Source organism: Chiloscyllium plagiosum, chromosome 14 (genome assembly GCF_004010195.1).
Source record: "Chiloscyllium plagiosum isolate BGI_BamShark_2017 chromosome 14, ASM401019v2, whole genome shotgun sequence".
Taxonomy (NCBI): domain Eukaryota; kingdom Metazoa; phylum Chordata; class Chondrichthyes; order Orectolobiformes; family Hemiscylliidae; genus Chiloscyllium; species Chiloscyllium plagiosum.
This window is the reverse complement of record NC_057723.1, coordinates 19109869-19133480: the sequence shown is the minus strand read 5'-3', so window position 1 is coordinate 19133480 and position 23612 is coordinate 19109869. Positions and strand designations below refer to the sequence as shown.

Genomic DNA, 23612 nt, shown 5'->3' with positions numbered 1-23612 from the left:
GCTGGTACAGAATGTTGGTGGGGCCTCTTCTGGAGTACTGTGTCCAGTTCTCATCGCCCTGTTACAGGAAGGAAATTACTAAGCCGAAGAGGGTTCAAAAAAGATTCAGCAGTATGTTGCTGGGAATGGAGGGGTTACAGAAAGAGGCTGGATAGGCTGGAACATGTTTTCACTGGAGTGTACGAGGTTGAGGGGTGAGATATAGAGGTTCATAAAATTATGAGTGGTATAGATAAGGTAGGTGCTTTTTTCCCTCAATGAGGAATTTCATGACTGGGAGACATATTTTTAAGGTGAGAGGAAAAATATTTTAAAAAGACATGAGGGGCAACTTTTGTTTTTACACAGGACGTGGTTCATGTATGGAATAAACTTCCAAAGGAAATGATGAATGTGGGTACAGTTACAACATTTAAAAAAACATTTGGATAATACATGAATAAGAAATAATTGGAGGATTATCGGCCAAGCACAGGCAGGTGGGATGAGTTTGGGATTCTGGTCAGTGCGGACTGGTTGGACCGAAGAGCCTATTTCTGTGCTGTAGGACTCTATGTATATACAACAATGAATTTTGGTTAGGAAAGAGGTTTAAGAACTTTAAACTATTGAACTAACAATGGTCTAGTTCCAAGTCAGGAATGGGTTTGGAGTAAAATTGTAGGTGGCCGTGTTCACAGTGTTAAATTGTAATGGAGCAGGCATCAGGATTGTGGAGTGACACATAACCCTCCTCATCATACCCCCCAGACCCCCAAACCACTCTGCCACCACCCACATCCACTGACCCTTGGCCGGTGTATTAGAGTATATCTTATCAAATTCAGTGCAATGTCTTACTGCAATTATATTTGTCTTTAGTGATTTCCTAGGGCATTGCATTTCATCTTTTGTCTCTTTACCCAAGGAAGGATACTCTTCCCTTCCAAAGGTTGTGAGGAATGCTTTGTTAGATTGACCTTTGGAATGAGAGGGTTGTCCTGTGAGGGGAGATTGAGTAGATCTGTCCTGTACTGTCTGGAATTTAGAAGAATGAGAGTGATCAGATTGATCTTGATGTGTATGAAATTATTTAAGAGTTTATCAGCTGAAAAGCTGTTTAACCTGGTTGGGGTGTCTAGTACTAGGATCCATTGTCTCTTGATTAAGGAAGGTAATCTAACAATGAGATGAGGATTGTGAATTCTTTATTCCCAGAGTACTGTAGATATTCAGGTGTTCAGCTGTTGAATATATTTAAGGCTGAGATTAGTAGATTTTTGGATGCAAAGGAAATCCAAAGATATGGGTGTAGAGCTGAAAGTGGAATTGAGGTAGAATATCCGTCAAGATCTTATGGAATTGTGGCGCTAATTTGAGGAGCTGAATGCTACTCAAGTTTCTTAGGTTCATATGATTAGGGAAGTCATTCTAATGGCTCAGACACCACTCCTCATACCACCATGCTCCCCTCCACCCCCAATAAACAGACAATAAGACATCACACAGACAGCTTTAATCGTATCTAAGTTAACTAGAAAACCAATGCAACCTAAATCAAGTCGACCAACTCTTCATTCACTCCATTCCTCTGGCACCAAACTTTGCAAATTATGGACTGTCAATTGACTGCAGCATAAAGTAACCTCTGGCTTCCCTGGAAAAATAAATGACAATGATCTTGCAGAAGGACATGAAGAGCCATTTTATCCTCCTTTGTTCACTCAAGCTGTCGTTTATTGATTATTTTATTTTGATGTAACCTTAACCTAACAAAAACATTTGACAAGAAGAATGGTAAAATAAGTAAAATGCCATAATTATATACAATGATGAAGAAACATTCTACATTGTCTCACTTGAGACACTGCAACAAAGTTTCCTCACGCTGAATTATTTTAACATAAATGGCTGCTACTCAGCCGCAATTGTAACCTCAAGCCTTTCCCTCACCTTCCCCACCTCAAAATCAGATATTTGGTGGAAAAGAAACACCTCAGAAGAAGCAAAACATTCGACATTTTGATTATATTTGTGAAGTAAATTATACCTGTCTAGGACAGTAACATCTAATGTTATATGAAGACGGAGACAATTAATGGTAATTGTCCAAACAGCGTAAAACTCACATGTAATTTAAACTATACAATGTCTCTAATACTTTGCATGATGATGCTATTCATTTTGCAAAATCGCTCATAAAAAAAATCAATTGAAATGATTAAGTCAATTGGTGCTTGCTGCGAAATTGGTCCATGTCCATTACTGTTCTGGAAAATGATCAGAGATGAAATTTCAAACATTTGGAAGAGTTTCTTTTTATATAATGCACCTGAATTTTATCCTCAGTGTAAGAGATGTTAGTGTTGGAGAATAGAACACAATCAATTTTGAGCTGCCAGCTTCAACATGAAGTACTCACAGGTCAGTGTTACTGTGATTAGATCCAAAGTAGAGCTCCCTTAACTCTGCACAGCTTCAGACTTAGTAATCTTTCTACTTAAAATATGATGGGAAAGTTCAACTGCACTTATTCTAGAGCAAAGTGATCCTTAGAAAGCTGCTGTTGTACAGGTTGCTTCTGACTGTTCCAAGATCTGAATTTTGCATCAGATCTATCCAGCAAATTTATATTCAATCTTTACATCAAGATCAAGTTGTATTCAATATCAATATCAATGTTCCAAATCTCAATTTTTTGTTTTTAAAGCGTGGCTTTGAACAGGTCATTCACACATACTGGGCAAACTATGATCCAATTCTCCACTTGCTCTTGTATGAGAAATTTGTAGTCAAAAGCAAGCTGTCAGAGGTAGAAACTCAAGTACTTTTCACTTTTCCAGCCATGAAATGGTCATAGGTCAAGTAGAGTGCAGATTAAAACTTCCTCAATGTTGCCTCGTCAACAACTGAACCTTATACATTAAATTCAACTTCAGATGACTGCACATACTGTACCGGTGTTGATACTTCCCATTTATCACCAGCTATCCTTGCATGCCCTTTAATTGAAATTTCAGTTTTGTGTTTTTTATTGCCAAAATATGGATGCTACTGTTTCGTGGACTTGTGCCAGCAAGGAGCTGAGTTGAGAATATTCAAACTGATCTACTGTGAGAGGACAATATTGTCAAGGAGATGTATAATAACATATTGGTAACATTGCTCAGAATACTGTTCAAGTATATAGAAGGAACTGCAAAGGAAAGTCAGACATGTCACCTTTATTCCTTTTTCAAAACCAATAACTGTGTCGCGAGGATTCAGAAGGCAAAGTTGTTCTAGTCAATTGTTCAGAAAGAAATTTCAGTCACATAAAAAATAAGAAAAAGTTAATTGCTGACAAAGTTCTCATAAATGTTCTGTAATGGCCATGAGCGAGGCAAAAGATCCAACAAAAAAGACGTTGAATTCTAAGAGGTAGAAAAGCAATGCAGTCATGTCAATTAGTACCAGCTACATGCTGCAGCATTGCTCCAATGATTTTCAAAAGGGAATTAGATCTAAACTTGGAAAGGACATTTTGCAGGGCTATGAGAAAAAAACATGGCAGAGGGACGATTGGACAGCTTTTTCAAAAAGCTGGCAGAGATTTGATGGGCTGAATGATTTCCTTCTCTGCTGTCTCAAAATTGCTTCCAAGTAATTCACACAGATTAAATAGAATTGTACAATACAGAAGAGTCCCTTTGGACCATCAAGAGTGCCCCACCAAAACCACTTGCCAGCACTAGGCCCATAGGCCCATAGCCTTGAATGTTGTAAAATTTCAAGTGTTTGTGCACTTGCTCAAAGTACTTTGCAGTTCAGACACCATTGTTCTGTAAGTGAATATGGCACCCATTTCTTTCACACAAGGTCTCACAAACAGCAAATGCAATGACTGACCAATGCAATATGTTCTTGGGAAATGTCAGTTGAGATAAGAATGTTGGATAGGGCACTGAGAGAAGTCACATTCCTCTTTAAATAATATGACTGATAATTCAACATTCTTTCAGTACTGCACTTGAATATTGTTGCAAATTACGTGCTCAATTTCTGAAGTGAGGTTAACCTGCAACCCTTTGAACTAGATGCAACTACCAACTTAATAGCTAACTCACAATAAATCAGGAATGAAGTGAGGAACCTTTCTAGTAAGTATGGTTTGGCTAATTATTGGATAATTTTGTAGCACCATTGCTGGAGCTTTAGTACAAATGGTAGAACATGAACCATACAGCTCCTAGTTCACATATTATGCTGAAGTACTTCAGATGAAAAGAAGTTTTTTTTTAAAATCATGAGGTTTGTTTAAGAATTTCACTAAACAATTGTAATTACAGAATGACAGACTAACCTACCAGATTGGATTGCATAAGTACCCATTGCATGTCAGTGGGTAAGGATAAACAGCTTATTGAAAAGACCTGGCATTAGTCCCGTGATGCTGAAGCCTATTTAGACACTAGAACTGCTTTTCACATCTGTTCAGCAAAGCCAGATCAAATAGTTCATTGCAATAACTATCTTGTCCTCTTGTTTGTTTTCATTTTAAATACTGCATTAGGATTGAACATGATATTAACTCCCAGCACAAATGAAACAAAAAAGGTAGACAAAATTAAATTTGGTTACTGCAAAAATCGTTCCATTAAATCTGACAAACAAGTTTCACAAAGCAGATTTGTCAAAGCAGGAATCAATTGTCAGAATGGAAAAAAAAGATCTCTAATTAGTTCAGCCAAAATGCCTCTTGCTTTCATCCTTTCCAAGCAGATACGACTGATTGATTTTTTGGGGTGTTTCCGGCAAAAACCTCAGTGGGATTTTCATAAATCCAGAAACAAAATCCGCTGTTACTTTTGTGCAAACTCATATTCAAGTTATGAAATTATTTCACTCAGCTAAGCTTTATTTAATATAAATTCATTTTTCCTGATTACAACGCTCTTACACCAGTTAAACAGGGAGCATTATTGCACAGCCGTGCTATCCTGAAGTGTTAACTGAGTAGTACATGCCACAGAAAGGGAGGGAAGAAAAAGAACTCAACTTGGTTGACTCCACATTGACCTCCTTTCTCGTTCAAAATCAACTTGGGATGGGATGAGATGGAGAGTTTGGGTAGTTAAGTGTTTGGCATCACTGCCCTTCAGGTCATCTGTAATCATTTATCTTGAGTTACTGTATTTTTCTTGCAGCCCAAGCTGGGAAGTAGTTATATGTGTAAAAATGTGCATTGCAGTGGAGACATTATTAAATATTAATTAGTGGTCAGTCAACATTTGAAAACTGATGTGATTATGATTGCAGACGTTGGAAGATTGCTAAGTTATACAAAATTCTCCCAAATCAAATGTTGTGCTCTAGTGTGTTCCCAAATTGCAGCCTGTTTTTAATCAATGTTTTAACATCTGAAAATACAGACTTTTTTTTAAATTCTATTCATAGTCTGCCAATTTTCATCTGAAGTTTTTTTTTTGTGTCTTTCATGGGATGTTGAGTCACTAGTAAGGCCAATATTTGTTGTCCATCCCTAAATGCCCTTAAGAAAGTAGTGACGAGCTGCCCTCTTGAACTGCTGCACTCCACGTGGTCTGGAAGGAAGTTCCAGAATTTTGAATCAGCAACAAGTTACATGTAACATTTTTTGTACTAATTCACTAAATTTGAAATACAGGATTGATTAAAAAACAAAACTGGTAAATTTGCACCATCATGTCGATGCTTATCTGAGCAAGCAAATCCTCAACTGAAGTAAAATACAAATCGGCATTAAGTCTGGACATCAAATTGAAGATCAAGACCAGAGTGTCTATGGATGTATACTGTACATCCAAAAGACATGTGGACATATGTGCATATGGACATCCAAAAGATATCACAGATTATTAAGTGAAAGTTGCAAAGTCATTTATGATATTGGTGGTAATTGTTTGGGAGTTAGGAGACAAAAAAAATCCAATTGACAGCAAGTGATAGTGACCCGTGCAAGCGCTTCAACATTTCACTAGATATATGACTTGGATTAAAGAATCGAGCATGAATTCAGGTTGAAGATTATACTAAATTAGTAAGTATAGGAAATTGTGTAAATCAGAGTAGGAAGTTAGAGATGATCAGACAAAGTAAATGTGAAAAAATACAATAATGCAATACAAACAGGGTCCAAACTGCATAATGTAAATAGAGTTAGGGAGGAAATGTAAGCAAACCACAGTTACATAATATATTCAAAATGGCGGTTGGGCAATGTTGACTCTATCTCAAAAGGGCTAGATTACAAAAGTAAAAAATTACCTTAATTAAAGAACTTTAGTTAAACTCAATGTGGAGTACTGCTTTCAGTTTTGGTCAGCAAACCTGAAGAAAGATCTCTATACCTGACACGGAGTTCAACCCTGATCAACTAAATGGATTCATTCATAAGGCAATGTTGCATAAACTTGTTTGTATTCCCTTCACCTAGAAGACTGAGGGGGTATTAATTAAAATGCTTAAGATGACAAAAGAATCAGATAACCAAAATTCAGAGAAATTAGTTTTTTTTAAAGGAACTGCAAAGTAAAGTCAGACATGCCACCTTTATTCCTTTTTCAAAACCAATAACTGTGTCGCGAGGATTCAGAAGGCAATGTTGTTCTAGTCAATTGTTCAGAAAGAAATTTCAGTCACATAAAAAATAAGAAAAAGTTACTTGCTGACAAAGTTCTCATAAATGTTCTGTAATGGCCATGAGCGAGGCAAAAGATCCAACAAAAAAGACGTTGAATTCTAAGAGGTAGAAAAGCAATGCAGTCATGTCAATTAGTACCAGCTACATGGAAACCTGGAAAAAGTCAAGAGTAATTCCAGTTGGGATTACAATCAAGAGGCATCTTATACACTGAGGATATTGAGGAATTCTCTTCCTCAATGATGCCAAGTCAATTGAAATTTGAAAAAGACTAAGGTTGACATATTTATGTTGGGCAAGGATATAAAAAGACAGAAAATGGAGGGGACAGATCAGACATAGTGGAACAGAATTGTAGCACAAGCTTGAGGAGCTAAATGATCAAATCAGAGTTACATTTATTTCAACAGCATTAAAATTAGATAATTTATATAAACAGATGGACATTCTGCTCTGTCAAATTCAACCTCCATATTTTCTCTGTATAGTCTCCAACCTGTTGACTTGCCTATTGTTCTTCACACTTGGCAAATGGTTTCAATAAAACATTATATAAGTCAAAGACATTTGATATATTTTTGATCAGCTATTACTTCGTTGCTGCTGACCACTCACCTTGTGTTTATCCTGGTGCACAGTTTGGGTTTGGGTGATTTTGGGCAGGCCATAAATACTCAGTGGATTTTTAGGGCTTGCACAACACAGATTTATTTATCCAATTTTCTTGTATGGGAAAAGCAATCTTTTCATTGTTGGCTGACATTTGCTGCTGCATTTTTCAATAAGTCAATGGCACATAATAACAGGAAAATGAATGGCCATTATCTTTGTAGCTTCCTCTAGTCTTATAAACATCTGTGATTTTCCAATTCAGACTTTGTGATTCCCTAATTTCTTTTGCTCCTCCAGTGGCAGAAATGTCGTCAGTTATCAGCTCCAAATTCTAAAAAATAAAGAATACTGTCGCAAAATGATAATGTTATTGGACTTGTGATCTGGAGACATAAGATCATATTCCACCCGAGGAGCTGGGGAATTTAAATTCAGTTGCTGAAATAAATGTTACAACCTGATCTCAGTCGAGGCTCCCTAAACTACCATTATTCCAGGTGTGTGCTACCCTAAATTGTCAATTCCCAGCTGAGGAGGGGTGAGCTCCTGACCCTTCCTTTTAACCCCTCCCCTTAATTAGTCAGAGCAAGGTTAATTTACAAAGGTTCTCTCCTTTATGGATACTTTTCTGCTGGACCAAATGCATGAAAGTTTTAAAAAGGGGTTAATTTCATTGGGCTTAAGTTAACAAAAGAGTGAAGTTATCAGTGGGAGAATAACAACACCCACAAACATGATACATGGGTAAGTGGGATGTCGATAGTCGAGTAGTCAATTTTGAGATCCTTGGCTGTTCACATTGATTGGCATTCTTTTTCCTTGTTTCTTTTTGATGGTAGTTATCAGAGAGCACTCAGTGAGCAAATCCTTCTTATGTCCTGTTTCCATTTAACAGACTTCTGGTTAGCTGGCTTCTTGCACTCAGGGACAGTCTTTTAGCTACAAAACAGGGATGACTATTGTGTGCTTCTTTAATTGTGACCTCCACTACACAGTATTACTCAAACCCAGGCTAGTGCACTCAAGCACTTCAGCTCACTAACTTACTTTCCACTAGCACACACAGATTAGATTACTTTACAGTGTGGAAACAGGCCCTTCGGCCCAACAAGTCCACACCGACCCGCCGAAGCGCAAACCACCCATACCCCTACATTTACCCCTTACCTAACACTACGGACAATTTAACATGGCCAATTCACCTAACCTGCACATCTTTGGACTGTGGGAGGAAACCGGAGCACCCGGAGGAAACCCACGCAGACACGGGGAGAATGTGCAAACTCCACACAGTCAGTCGCCTGAGGCGGGAATTGAACCCGGGTCTCTGGCGCTGTGAGGCAGCAGTGCTAACCACTGTGCCACCGTGCCGCCCAATAGAATAGAACAGAATAGAATCAAGTACGATCATTACATTATGGAAACAGGCCATTCAGCCCAATAAGACCACACCGACTCTCTGAAGAGTAATCCACCTTGTTCCTTTCCCCTACCTTATATTTACCCTTGAACAATGCACCTCACCTGCACATCCCTGAACACTATGGACAACTTAACATAGCCAATTTACCTAATCTGCACATGTTTGGATTGTGGGAGGAAATAGGAGCAAGCCGGAGGAAACCCGCGCAGACATGGGGAGAATGTGCAAACTCCACACAGACAGTCACCCGAGGTTGGAATTGAACCCAGGTCCCCGATGCTGTGAGCCAGCAGTGTGAACCACTGAACTACTATGCCATGCTAACAAAAGTTAATTTAGCTTTTAACCCTTGTTTTTTTGTATTCCTGAATGGACCCGACAGAAACACATCTTTCTCCCATCAGGTTCACAATCTGAGACAATTCCAAAAATATTACAGTTCAGTTTGTAAAGCATTTCTCATTTTAAAGTCCATTCCTTTGAAGTTTCCTCACACCTCAGCAGGTGTAACATTCCAGAGTCTCTCTCTCTTTGTCTTTCTTTTTTCAGGCAGTTGGTGAATTAACATTAACAATCATCTTTTTGATGCTATTCTCTTTTTCACTTTGGGATTGAACTTTTGCGTTCATCCTTCATGATGATAGCCACTTAAATATTCAAATAAGGGTTTCTTGCTGCAATGATTAACATTTTGGCAATAGTGAGCAGGCCATCATATCAACCTTGGTGGACTTCCAGTGGGCTTAAAGAAGGTGGGGTCCAGGTTCCTGTAGATACATTTAATCCATTTTTCAGACATATTATAACAAATCTCTATAAAGCAGGTGGGATTTTCTTTGGATCATGGAGGGATACCTGGAGGTAACAACGCTACCAGCTCACACCAACTCCTCATAAGGGTTTGTATGACTGGCCCTGCTATTGCTCTCCTCAACTGATTGGGAGATCTCTATTCTTCCAATGTGTCCTCTTCATCCCAGTGCAGTTCCAACTGTAGCCTCTATACTCAGTGGCATTGCTGAGCTGTCAGTCCTCTGAATGGTTGGGACCTGTTAGCAGTAGGCAGCTTTTTTTAATAGATGTTACCACATACCAGAAGTGGCTTGCCTTCTGCAGTCTGCCAAAGGGCATCACTTCCCACTTTTGGGCTTATCCATGTGACTCCCACTGCTAAATCCAGATCCTATGTCAGAAATGATTGCCACGTTACTACCATATTGCCACAGTCTGCTGTCTCTCCTCTGCTTGATCTGTATCAGCTCGACCATAGCAAAGTGATTAAACTGCCCTCTAAACTGGACACTCAAATTACCAAAATGTTATGACAAATTTTAATCAACATTTATTTTCATTATTCTTCTTATGATTTTTCTACCTCATCTGGTGTCAATACCTTTCTGATTACAGTCCTGTGAAATACTTTGCGATAAGCTATTGCAGTAAAGGGGATACATAAACATTAGCTATTGGTGAAAATCATATTCTATCACAGTCAGATAATATGACATCTGTGTCTTTTTTTATTAACTTATATAATTTCTTATCCGTCGTTGGTTGTACAGGGAGTCCTAAATTATAAAATTTATTCTTTTCCATGTACTTCCTAGAAAGGATTTATATGTGAGTGTGGATCTCCGGAATAAAAAATTATTCATTATTGAGTCATGTCTTCACTGTAACAAAGGCAGGAAGTCAAGTTCTTTTGCATCATTCACAGCAATTCTAACAGCTACATCTTCCTTATTTACAGATGCAGTGAAGATAACCGCTTTCCTCTGGTGTGAGACTGGTGTGCTGCTCCACAAAGTCAGGCACTCTACTCCAGGATCTTGCCAGCAACAGAGGGTTTGAATTATACAGAAAGGCTGGATCGGGTGGGACTTTTTTGTCTACAGCGTTAGGACAAGTGACCTTAGAGAGATTTATAAAATCATGAGGTGCAGAGATAAGGTGAATGGCAGGTGTCTTTTCCCTAGGGTGGGGGATTTCAAGACTAGGGGTCACATTTTTCAGGTGAAAGGAGAAAGATTTCAAAAGACTTGAGGGGGAACTTTTTTTTAAAGTGGCTTGTGTGTTGAATGAACCTTCAGAGCAAGTGATTGATGTGTGTACACTTACGTTTAACAGACATTTGGATAAGCACATCAATAAGAAATGTTTGTATGGATATAGACTGTGTGCAGGTGGGACTAGTTTAATTTGGGATTACAGTAGATAGGGAGTGATTGGGCTGAAGTGTTTGTATTCATGCTATGACTGATGCCAGGTGTTTATCTGTAGGCTACGCAGAGTCAAATAGGAAGCTAATCAAACAAGCTAATTTCTCCAGGATCACAACCAAAATCATCTTCAATGTCCTGGACACTGCATCCAAATGTCCCCAAGAAATTGGCTTCTAAAGCAAATCCTCTTTTTGCAGCTGAAGGGTGGAAGCTGATCTCAAAGAGAACAGAGAAAATGTTCAAAGAGTCTCTGAAGGCTTCCTTGAATGATGGCAAATTGACATCAGCACAATGAGAGAACTTGCTGCAAACTGTGCCATGTGGCAGTACATCATTCAACAAACCACACACCCACAGTCAGAAAGTAACCGCCATCATCTTTGCAGTGGAGTAGCAATGAGAGCAGAAAGAGTGGGAACATAACCCTGACTCGAGGACCTCCTCCCCCTGCCCCGTCACCACCTCACTTCCTCCAGATAACTCTTGTCCGATGTGCTCAAAGGCCTAAGGCTTCAGGATTGGCCAGCTAGGTCACTGAGGTCACAAGAATCATGGGGCCTTACAGAAATCACCTTTTTTTGAAGAGACAGAAATGACAATGATAAATGACAGACAGTACTGTATGAGCACCATCTCAGAAAACCTGCTTCCTGAATCTCCTTTCCTCCCTGATCTTGCACATAGTATCCAACCATCTTTGATCGCATGAGAAGAACTGGCAGTGTTCCGTTTCCTTAGACTATTGCACTGCCAAACATAGTTTTCTGAAATAGATACTTAATTGAGAATGAGTTGATTCAGAAACTGGAGCAAAAATCTTTCGTTGGTTCAGATACATCTTGTCTGCAAAAATCAATGATATTGCACGATTGCATTTGTTATTTTGAAAACGATGCAAGAGTATGTCATACTAGTTGTCTTCCTCTTCTACTGTGTCATACACATGTAGGACAATAATTTATATTTCAATTGTTATAAAATGCTCCATGCTTGATGGCTAACTGTGAGGTATAATGTGGGAAGCCCTTTACATCCTTGTATCTTGAGCCAAAAGTATGGAAGTGAATAATGTACATTCATTCTGAATCTTGAAGCCAAATACATACTCAGCCTATAACCTGATATGGTGAATTACTCAAAGCATTTGCTTTGTATCTGAAATTGCAATGAGATTGAGGCATAGTGGACAGCATTATCTCAACACAGCAAGGGAAAAAAATTGCATACACAGTCTGTGTCCCTTAAGTGCAGTGTGTGCCATGCAGCATTTGCCTTGTGTCCTGGAGACAGAATAAGGCGAACAGAGTGTTTATATGCCCTGTACCCTTAAGGTTTTGATATGATCAGCTGGACACTGACACTTGAAATCAGATGCTCCTGTCACCCTGAGGAAGAGCTCAGTGAGAGATGTACTAAGCAATCCATTGTACTCCTGGGACATTCCATTTATTTACAGCAATAATACTGGTAATTAATGTGGCTACATTACCCCCAAATTCTCAGCTACATGATGAAAGAATGCAAGAAGTGCAGAGAAAGGAAAACAGCTGGTAATACAGCAAAATTAAGAGAGATTATATAGAAGGTGGGAATTATCTCACAGCATGTTTTGGACTGTTTTTAAAACTGCGAAATACACAGCTCCATAATGAATATTTATATCAAGTAATCGCCAACCCTTATTCTTTGTCTTTGTTCTATTTTTCTCAGCCTGTCTTTGGTTATTTGTGTCAGATATGTAATGCTTTTTCCTGTTATGTTGGATGGTCTGACAAAATATCAAGAAATCCTCTCTGTGGATTTTCCTGCTGTTTTGAAGGACAATATTCTAACTGACTTGTGCAGCAAATATGATGTCTAGCTTTGCTCACTTTAACTGAAAGAGGATAACCATGATAAAGCAGCTCGAGCCTCATAAAGGAAGAAAGATTTCTTTTCTCCCTATTCTGCTGTTCTTGCTTGGTCCAAGCAATTCTGTTGCTGCTGTCACATAGAAATTCAAGAGTACTCTTTCAAAGCTAAAACCAATCTCCTACCTTTTTCACCCAACCTTTGCCAATTGAATGAATTCGACTGTCTGTCGCTAACAGAACATAATAAACTATGTCTGACCTTCAACATGCTTAGAAATTTATCTTAACTGATCACTGGGTCATCAAGACAATGTAATATTATTTAAGCACCAAAATCACATTACCCACGAATACAAAGCAGAAGCATCCCATCTTGATGTAACTTTTATGTCACCTAATCAGTGACAACTGATTAATTTAGTAAGGTGTTATTGTACATTATTTTTTAACTGCAAGTGACAAATAAAAATTTATTATGGTTGCAGCTGTTCTTAGGTTGCAACAATTCTTTCAGTTGCCAACTGAAAGTAAAGACACATTTCATTGAATTCACGTAATGAAAGATTCTAAATGCAATCAATGGGTTAACTATATAGACTCCGTGATCACAGAGAAGTGGGAGAAAGTCAGCAGTTCTCATTGTAGCTGTGGGGAGACAGAGAAAGAAGTCATACCAGACTGGAAATATTGCCTGTTTCTCTCCCCATATATTAGATTAGATTAGATAATTTATCCACAGTATGACTAACAGGTCCACACTGACCCTCTGAAGAGACCCACCCAGACCCAGTCTCCTACCCTATATTTACCCCTGACTAATGCATCTAACACTATGGGCAATTTAGCATGGCCAATTCACCTAACCTGCACATCTTTAGATTGTGGGATGAAACCGGAGTACCCAGAGGAAACCCACGCAAATACGGGAAGAATGTGCAAACTCCACACAGGCAGTTGCCCGAGGCGGGAATTGAACCCAGGTGCCTGGAGCGGTGGGGCAGCAGTGCTAACCACTGAGCCACTGTGCTGCTCAACATGATAAGTTTCTCCAGCATTTGTCTCAGATTTCCAGCATCCACAGTATTTTGCTTTTGTTCTATTCTAACCGATTGTTGGAACTAGTTCAAAGAGCTTAATAACCTACAGCTTTTCCCATGTTCCTGTATATGTGAGAAAATAACATGCACAAATTGGTATCCATTTTTCTTATGTCACAATCGTGGCACTTTAAAAGTATTTCATCAGCTGTAAGGCATTTGCAGACATTTTGAGATCACGGAAGATGTTATATGAATGCAAGTACTTTTCTCATTCAAAGCAAATTGCATTTTCTCTCTTCAACTTCCATCATTCAGCCCCTCTCAGGTTTATGTTACATTTTCTCTGAAAACTGACTCCCTGAGTTTTACTTCTTGCCAATTGATTGTATCATATGGTAAAGGTAAAATCTACACAGTCCCAGAGAACAATAGGATTCCTCTCTCATTAGTGAGAGAAAGATGACTGATGGTGGGTTAACTTGAGGGTCACCCACATCTCAGGCAAGGGGAAGAGATAAGAAGAGTCCTCCATGGTAACCTCAGCTAATGCAGGAATTGAACCCATGCTGTTGGCGTCACTCTGCATCACAAACCAGCTGTCCAGCCAACTGAGCTAATGAACCGCACCCTCTGATGGTATCACATTGAAGTTGAAATGGAACAATAACAATTCTATTCACTAATCAATAATGAATGAACTCAAATCATGGTTCATCCCATTTAAGACTGTGAGCAGTTGAATTTAAAATAAATCGGGAAGGTCCATTCAAGTTCCTGATCTGTCGGGGCCCCAATTAATGTCAGGATTCATCGAATAAGTTCTACACATTTAGACTGGGAACATCAAACAGTTTTTTAAATTAGCAAACCCTCCCAGTGTTGTTGGCTACACTGGAGGTGCATATTAGATCACATGGTGAATAAAGAGACATCTTTGATGTTCCGAGGATTGATCAATGATTTTAATGCATGTATGATCTGAACTTTCCTAGCTATTTTGATCAATATGTCTGTTCTATAATTGTCAGCTTGGTTCAATTCATCACATTCCTACAGCTGAATAGAAAGTTGTGAATTTCAGAATTGGAGGATAACCTAGATTGATAAGGCCATTCTGTGCTGAGGAGTTGCTGCATTATTGAAAGCATTATCTTTTGGATTAAATGTTAAATCACGGCCCTAGCTGCCTCTTTTGACCATCACAATTCAATGAGAGTTCCCATGGTCACTCCACAATCATTTGTTTCTTGATCAACGATCTCAAAAATAAATCAACTATTTATTAGTATCATATGTGCATTGGCTGCTGTATTTTCCCATAAAATCCAGAAATGACACTTAGAAAATAGTGCATTTGAATGCACTTTGGGACATCTTAAAAATGGGTCTGATTACAAACTTGTAAGCACAAATATTTCCATTCTCATTCCTCTGAACTTCATGTTCCATTTTGTATAAGTGCAATGGTGGAAAATAATACAGACCGGTCTCCACAGTCACTACCCTATGAAAATGCAGATGGTTTATGTTCAGGTACTGAAGACCCTCTTCAACTTGTAATGACCTTACCCAGCAGCCGGTCATATGGAAGCAGTTCTGCACTAACAATAGCAAAATAAACATCTTCAGTTGGGTAAAGATAAAAAGCTGGCTCTTCAAAGCACCTTATTTACCTGGTGCGCATTGCAACTTGTTCATAACAAAGTGGAGTGGATAAGTGGCAGAAATGTAACAGGTCAATGTTGAACTTGCTGCATTTGAATCCAGTGGCCTGACGTTTGTTCTATCTGCACAATGAAACACACAAAAAAATGTGGGTTTACTTTTACTTTTAGAACGTGACTTTCTCAGTTTTATCTTTCCCTCAAGTTCCAGATATCATGCACTATTCACATTTGAGAGGATGAACAACTGGACGTACCAGATTTCCCTTACTGTCATTCTAAGCTACAAGGAGACACACGAAGATTGCATAGTAATGGTTTTCTTTCCAATATTCCATCCTTTTATATATTTAAGTGCTTAGCTTTCACTCAGTGCATCTCTGCAGTGTAATAACTGAGCATGGGTGGGTCCACTTTCTTCCATGGCACCAAATCCCACATACACTCACTTTCCCTGCCTTTTCCTAACCTCCTGCTAATTTGATGCATCAGACGAAAGGATGATGCAACAAAGCTCACTAATACAAGGAGAAAGTGAGGACTGGAGATGCTGGAGATCAGAGTTGAGAATGTGATGCTGAAAAAGCACATCACGTCCGGCAGCTTCCTGCTCTTCAGATGCTATCTGACCTGCTGTGCTTTTCCAGCACCATACTTTCATTTATACAGGGATTTCACCTTTGCGATATATGTGATCATTGTGAATAAAATGAGAATGACAAAATGTGAATGACAAATTGGAGTTTTTCCTCCAATTTCTTTGGGAAGGTTGAAATTCAGGGGTTTGATTTTCCTGGAATTTATACAGTATAGCCATTCTCCTCTCTTTGGAGGTTGAGCCCACGCGTCAATTGCACATGGTGCAAGAAAAAAAAGACATTTTTGTTTTGTCTGCACTGTCCTGGGTTAATTGATCATATCAAGCAAAAGAGAAAAATGCAGGGGAAATAATAAATTCTAAAGGCTGTTTTACAGCACCAATATAAATATTGCAGATAGCAGATCCAATCTTGCAAAAATAGTATTAACGGCAATTATTAAGTTTCAATTACTGGACTAAGTGGTTTCTTGCCGCAAGTGACCTGATATTTCTTAAACCCACTCAGTAACCATTTTCCGCTGCCTTGAGGATTGTGTTTGCCAATCTAAGATAATCAGACATCAGATTATGCTGCACAAAACAAGAAATGTGTGTAATTGGTTGCAGACTATGTTGCCACACTAAATCTAGTGCGCTTGATATGGCACATTTCAGGCAACTTTGAAAATATTTTAGTTAACACAACTCCTGAAAAATTTCTTTCTGATTTCGAACTGCTAATATTGTCATAAATAGCCATTGGCAAACACCGTTGTGGTGATAAATTATTACAGCAAATAAGTATATGACCTGCAATATAGACAAATACTTGAGCATGCTAGAAGTATATCAGGTTGTTTCAATACACCATTCACACAGACAGTATAAGCACTAGAGATAGTTACTGACACAAGGTATCAGTGGACTTAGTTCACTGGTGGCATTCTTAGGATTCTTATCTTCAAATTATAGGGCAATGGGTTCAAGCCCAATTCTTGAAACATGAACAGATAATCAGTTTCAGGGGTGCCTTGCTGTTAGAAATGATGTTTTTCGGATGAGACATTATCTCAGTTCTGTCTGGCCTCTGAATTGACCTAATTTGAAGGACAGCAAAGGAGCTGTCCAAATGTCTCAGACATATCTGTCCCTCAAACTGCATCATTAAAATAGATTCTCTGATTACTATGACCTTGCTATCTGTAGGACCTTGCGATGTTTCCCTTCCATTGTGACAAGATTTGAAAATTCCCTGATTATCTACAGTTACAAAATGCTTTGGTACATGCTGAGGTCATAAAATGTTGCATATAAAAGCAAATTATATAATTCTGTGTACCTTTCATATGCCTAATGTGACAAACCAAGTGAAAAACGTGAACTGCAAAACTAAAGTTGACTTTACAAACGATAAAACATTTGTTTGGCTTCTACTTGTTAATTCTTTTGTAAACTCAGTGCCAAGCAAACAGACATGAGAATCTCTTGTCGCTAAGGCTCAATGTGTCTACATTAATCAACGTGACTGATGTGACAGAAAGGGCACGAGCTAATCAGACCTTTAGAGGTAATTATCAAGTAGAGAATTTAAAACACCATTAGTTCATTAGCCAACTGCTAGGAAACTGCTTGACTGGAGCGCAAAAAAACTTTTATTTGCTTTCTACTTCTTTACAATCTGGTTTCATTCAAAATGCATTTGACAGGTTCAAACTGACTCAAACAGTTAAGAGTTTTGCTAAATCCCTGTCAACATAAAAGAGCAAGATTTTGGCGATCATTTGTTAACTCTCGAGTACTTTGTTGTATCATATTGTATCCATGTATCATTTAGTTGTTCTTAGAATTCAGTTTTGGTGTCTCTCTTTAATTATACAACAGTGACTGACAGCAGCTGGCCAATGGTGTTCACACATTCACAGCTCTCCTGGAGGATCTGGATAGCTATGTCTGTTTTCAATTTCTTGATAATAAATTTAAAATAAAACTGAGTATCAGTACATGACAACCTGGTTGAATACAAATCAAATCAATATTAGGATGTATAGTGCACCACCAGGTTTATTAATCACATAGATCTTTTTATCAATGTTAAAGTATGTCTTAAAGAGAATGAAAAAAAAGACTAAAATTGAGTGGTGGAATGTATTTGTCATAATTTTATAACCTACCAGTCCCCCCTTGCTCCATCTCAAGTACCTACACATTGACAAAATGACCAATATCTGTCCAAAAAAAACCGAAAATCACTTTAAAAAGGCAACGTCCAGGTGAGTGGCAGCTGTGATGCTGAATCTAACTGCTGTCCTCACAATCCTAGATCTACTACCATGGCCATGCTTTACACTATAAATACCTTGCTTCATTTAAAAATCATTGCTTTAACCCTCGGAGGACTGCAGCAGCAAGGCTGCAGCAAAATCAGAGACTGCAACAGGGTTACAATTCCTCCTTATTTCATATGAAGTTTACTTTGAGGATACCAACGTGTTGGATTGCTCCAGATTGCTTTGGGAGAGAGATAAAAAAAAGACAGAGGATTAGATTTTGAAGTGTGACAGGAAAATCAAAAGGATGAAGGTTAGCTTTGCATTCTGAGAACTAGCTTCTCAGCACCCTGGGGTTAATCACACAGGCCAATAGCAACACAGGAACCACCAAAGGACAGTTATTGTAATTCAAATACAGAATATACTGATGTGAGAAAGCGTTGACATCATATTAGTTAAATTAATCCATTACCTAACTAATTTGTAAATCACTTAATGAGGAGGAAGAAGAGGATGATAAAGGGGACTCCAAGCCTAGCATTATCTGGAAAATGCCTATGCTAAAATTCAAAATAAATCATGATTGTTATACATGACAAAGGTAACAGCATTATTTTGAAAACTCATATGGTTAGAGCAGTCCGAACAATTTATGACAGTGATTTTCCTGTCTTTGCATTCCAGCACATGCTGTCTGAATGATAGCAAAGCTGGAGTTCATCAGCACACACTGGCAAGCAGTGAAACCCTTTTATCAGCTGTCTGCCTTCTTCAGCTCATCCTTGTTTCACCTTCTCTGCTACATTTGTACCCTCGTCAATATTACCACCTCAAAGCAGTCATAATGGTCAGAAAACTGCAACCTTAAAAATAATGTGTAGATCTGGAATCATCTGCTTTAAAAAATCTACAAGAGTCTTAGTATTCCTTACCACTCCAGTCACCATGACCTGCAGTTGTTTCCTCTATTTCCCAGCTTCACGTCTGAATCAAAGTTTGTCCACTTTTTTTTTCTGCAGTGAGTCAGTCCTTTACATACATGATTTGAAAGGAAAGAAAAGCTGGCAAAATCAGAATGAGGGAGAAAAAGGAAACCCCCGAGGTAATATCAGCTCCAGTTGCAGCATGAAACGTTACTCACGAGGTGAGCTCAAACATTACGGACGACCGATCGAGTGTATACAACCTTCTTCCGATTCAACCCAAAACAGTGCCACAGACTGAATGGAGGATGACATCCAATCCTGTGCTTAGAGCCAGGAGTACCCATGCATAGCAAATTGGGCTGTACCAACGCAGGGTTAGGGAAAGGGGGAAGGTTGCTAATGGTGTGATAATATTCCACAGGAATCAAACAAATAGTCTTATGAGCTGCTAAAGGTTTCATTGAAAGCCATTAACCCCACAGAGTCCAGAAAGGTAACCTTCAGAGGATGCTGCATAGTGCCTGGCGAGTATAGTACGATCCAGCTAAAATCTTGCCAAAGCAGTCTTGCTCAAATCCTAATTTCAAAGCACTTGCCAGTACAAACAGTGGGAAGCACCTCACGATGGGTAGAGATCGCTTCAGATGCAATTTTTACCAGGTGGAAACCTAGGTTATAAACTCCTCCCCATCAGCTGCAATCCAACACTAGCTGCGAACACAACAAATAGGATGGGTTAAAACTCCACCCCGAGATATAAAACTGAATCTGACTGATGAAGGTGACAGAGAATTTAGAATTTTAAAAGGGAACGGCACAGCAGGAAATAGCCTCAGATCTTTGTGTGTACGTGTTAAATATAGAATCAGAGAATGAGTAATAAAGCCTGAATTTAATCAAGGGGTAGAGAATGCCATAAACCATGAGAACAAAGCTCAAGTGAGTTTATGGACATCATCAGAACCCCCAGAGATCAAATTACCAGCGCTCTGCTGTCTTATTATTTTATGTTTTCATCTGCATTATGGCCTGTATAAAACAGGTGCAGTGTTAAAGATAGCGAAAAAGTATTGCTGAAATAACATATAATAGAGTAAGAAAGGATATTGTGGTGTCACCACTGCAACATAACTCTGTTAGCTGGTACTCAGGAGGGTAGAGTTACTTCTCAAAACCTAAATTGAGCATTTCTGATAGAGTAGTGGAAATTAGAATGCATTTGAAGCATTGAACCATTATTCTGCATACTGTGAGTTTATTCTGATTCCAGCAGCCGTTGCACTCATATTAACATTACAGTAGATAGCTGAATCATTTAGATCAAGGTAGTATCTTCTACTCTCAGAGATGCCGAGTTTGAAGGTGGCAGAGCAGATAATTAGGTGGTGTGGTGACAGAACTAAATCCTGTTGCTTCTCTGCCTCTCCAAGAATTAAGTGGAAGACCTTCCCGCTCTTGCTATATTTGAGGCGCTTAAGTGACCAATTAAGGGCTTTAGTTCAGCGTCACTGGGGGTTAAGCTAGCCTGCCATCCTGCAGCATGGACTTTCCCATTCAGAACTTCACTCTAACGGAGATGGGAAAACAACGGGGTTGAAGTGTGCCACTAGCCTACCTAACCAATTGACCTACCCACCTTCAAGCTCACCAGCTCCAGGAGCAGACACTGTAATACTGCTATAATGATGCTTTAATGAAAATATTGGGACTATAATGCAAGTGTTTGAGGGGACTTTTCCCAGTCCCTGAGTGGCATGCGAAATGGCGAGAAATTTGGGAGAATAGGATGAGCATGATCAAGTCAGAATGTGAGGAAGTAAAGACTGACTTTCCATTTAAGGTTTCAACGGCTAGATCAGAAGTAAGTTTATTTCCGTATATTTGCATCTAATTAGTAACCAATCGTGCCTCACTCACATGCAGTGCACAATTTGCCCCAGCACGGGTGAGGAACATAAATGGTGCCGATTCACCATTTGGAAATTTGAGCAGACGCAGCTCACAGTTTCTTGCCGAGGTCTTCTTCACCTGCATCCAACATCTCACGGCCAGCGACCACCTCCACCCTCCAGCCATGGCATTTAGAATCGTCAAAATGCCAGCCTCACCACATCCTTTTGGCCAATCATGGGCTAATTCGGAAAACATTTCCAGCATATTATTGCACTTCGAAACTCACCAATACTTCACTTTTCAATGCACCTTACCAGGTCATTCTGAATGCAGGTACACATACCCATCTCGTGTACAGGATGCAACTCAAGAGGTCTTTCTTGCTTTCTTAATGCACACTAGCACTTCATTGAGAACTTTTAGGCTTTTGGCATCTCTGCATGTCCTTGTTTCTTATTGCAGTCAGGAAGTCCGGCAGATTGTCATGGTTGCCTGCACTGAACAGGGAGACAGTGAGGACTGCAAATGCTGGAGATCAAAGTTGAGTGTGTTGTTGGAAAGCGCACAGCAGATCAGGCAGCACCCAAGGAGCAGAAATGTCGATTTTCCTGCTCCTCGGATGCTGCTAGACCTGCTGTGCTTTTCCAGCACCACACTCTGCCTGCACTGAACAGTCAAGGGACTTGACCTGTTGCAATATGAAATGGTTCAAGGTCACAAAAGTCAAATAGCCATGTTGCAATGTCGAAAGGGAATAGCCCTTCATAGAGTGAAGGGAAATTATGGTAAATCAGGGATTCCACTACTGTCAAGGGGATCCAGTCTCAGTCCAGGGGTTTGACCATGGTCAGTCTTGGGAGTTAGGGCAGTAAACATCAAGGTGGGTCATCAATAGCTGTCCATGCTGTGTTGGAGAAGGTAAAACACCTGAAATGGAGACATTAGACTTGAATATAAAGGGGATCATTACTATGGTTCTGGTACTGTATGGAAGGTCTAAGGGGGAGGGTTTTCCAAATTGCCACCAACTTGGCAAATGAAGGAACTGTGTGAGGTGTAAGTTGCTGGAAGAGCTGTTTGTGGTAGTGATATGTCCCAAGTGAGTGAGTTGGAAACACAGAGGGCAGGCTGGCTTAGTAGCTTGGGAGGACCAGGTAAGTGATCTCCACTGTGTGATGATGCTGAGAGTAGTAGATAGTTCGCCGCAGTAGGAGATATGTCGAGTGGCAGAGCTAGAGCGAGTGAGATATAGGAGAGAGTGTGGTGGCATTTACTCTGCAAAATGCAGAAGGTCTTTGAGACTCCCCCTAATGGGCGGCACGGTGGCACAGTGGTTAGCACTGCTGCCTCACAGCTCCAGAGACCCGGGTTCAATTCCTGCCTCAGGCGACTGACTGTGTGGAGTTTGCACGTTCCTCCACAGTCCAAAGATGTGCAGGTCAGGTGAATTGGCCATGCTAAATTGCCCGTAGCCTTAGGTAAGGGGTAAATGTAGGGGTATGGGTGGGTTACGCTTCGGCGGGTCGGTGTGGACTTGTTGGGCCAAAGGGCCTGTTTCCACACTGTAATGTAATGTAATCTAATCTAATCTAATGTTGCTGAGTGTTTCTTCTCACAGGGCTATCTCAGTCCATGCGGCCAGTACCTGGTGCTATGGCCTCCTTTGACAGCTCAGAGGAAAGACAACACAATCCTTTCAAACACAGTAGCAGCCAGGTCCCTGCCTACGAGCTGGGGTGCCGAAACGTCGATTCTCCTGCTCCTTTGATGCTGCCTGACCTGCTGCACTTTTCCAGCAACACATTTTTCAGCTCTGATCTCCAGCATCTGCAGTCCTCACTTTCTCCTCTTTGCCAATATCTCTTTCTCAGCCATTTCCTCTATAATAATGATTAAGCAGCAATCTGGGAATGCAACATGTAAAATGATGGGCAGCTGAGATTTAAATATGGACACAAGAGCATCACTACCAACAGGTCCTGACAGCAGCAAGTATTTCCACCGCTACGACTGCAAGATTGCAAAGGAACATTGCTGTGGAGCAAGTATTGAGATAAGCAGTCGAAGATTGCATGAGAAAAGTCACATGGTCCACAAAAGGAAAGCATCTATGAAATTCCCAAAAAAGTCACCCTGAGATAAAGAGTGGGATCATTCAGTGTTTAAATGTTTTTGAAATTTTAAGCTACAATGAAGAACCATTGACAGAACATTATTAGCAATGAAGAATTGATTTTTAAATTTAAAAATATCTTTGCAGTGATGAAACAAAAACAAACTGAGTAAAATGGATTCATTGCTAGAAAGTATCAGAAAATTCCTTACCTATCCGGGCAAATCACTGCATCAAAACTGTACAGGATTTAGAGCATTTCAACAATAGCTTACATATATATAGAGCCTTTAACATAGAAAATAAAAGTCACTTCACAGGAGGATTGGCATAATAAATTTGACACTGAGTCACCAAGGAAGACACTAGAACAGAT

General features: G+C 39.5%; 1 protein-coding gene across 14 annotated transcripts in view; it reads right to left on the bottom strand.

Annotated features, from left to right (window-relative positions):
* Positions 1-19511, bottom strand: part of LOC122556528 (teneurin-2-like) — a 1106639-nt gene extending 1087128 nt beyond the window's left edge. For all 14 annotated transcript variants that reach the window (XM_043703277.1, XM_043703278.1, XM_043703280.1 and 11 more), the window contains exon 1: positions 19237-19511. The gene's annotated coding sequence lies outside the window, so the exon portion shown is untranslated. The remainder of the gene's footprint in view (positions 1-19236) is intronic.
* Positions 19512-23612: the final 4101 nt, after the last annotated feature.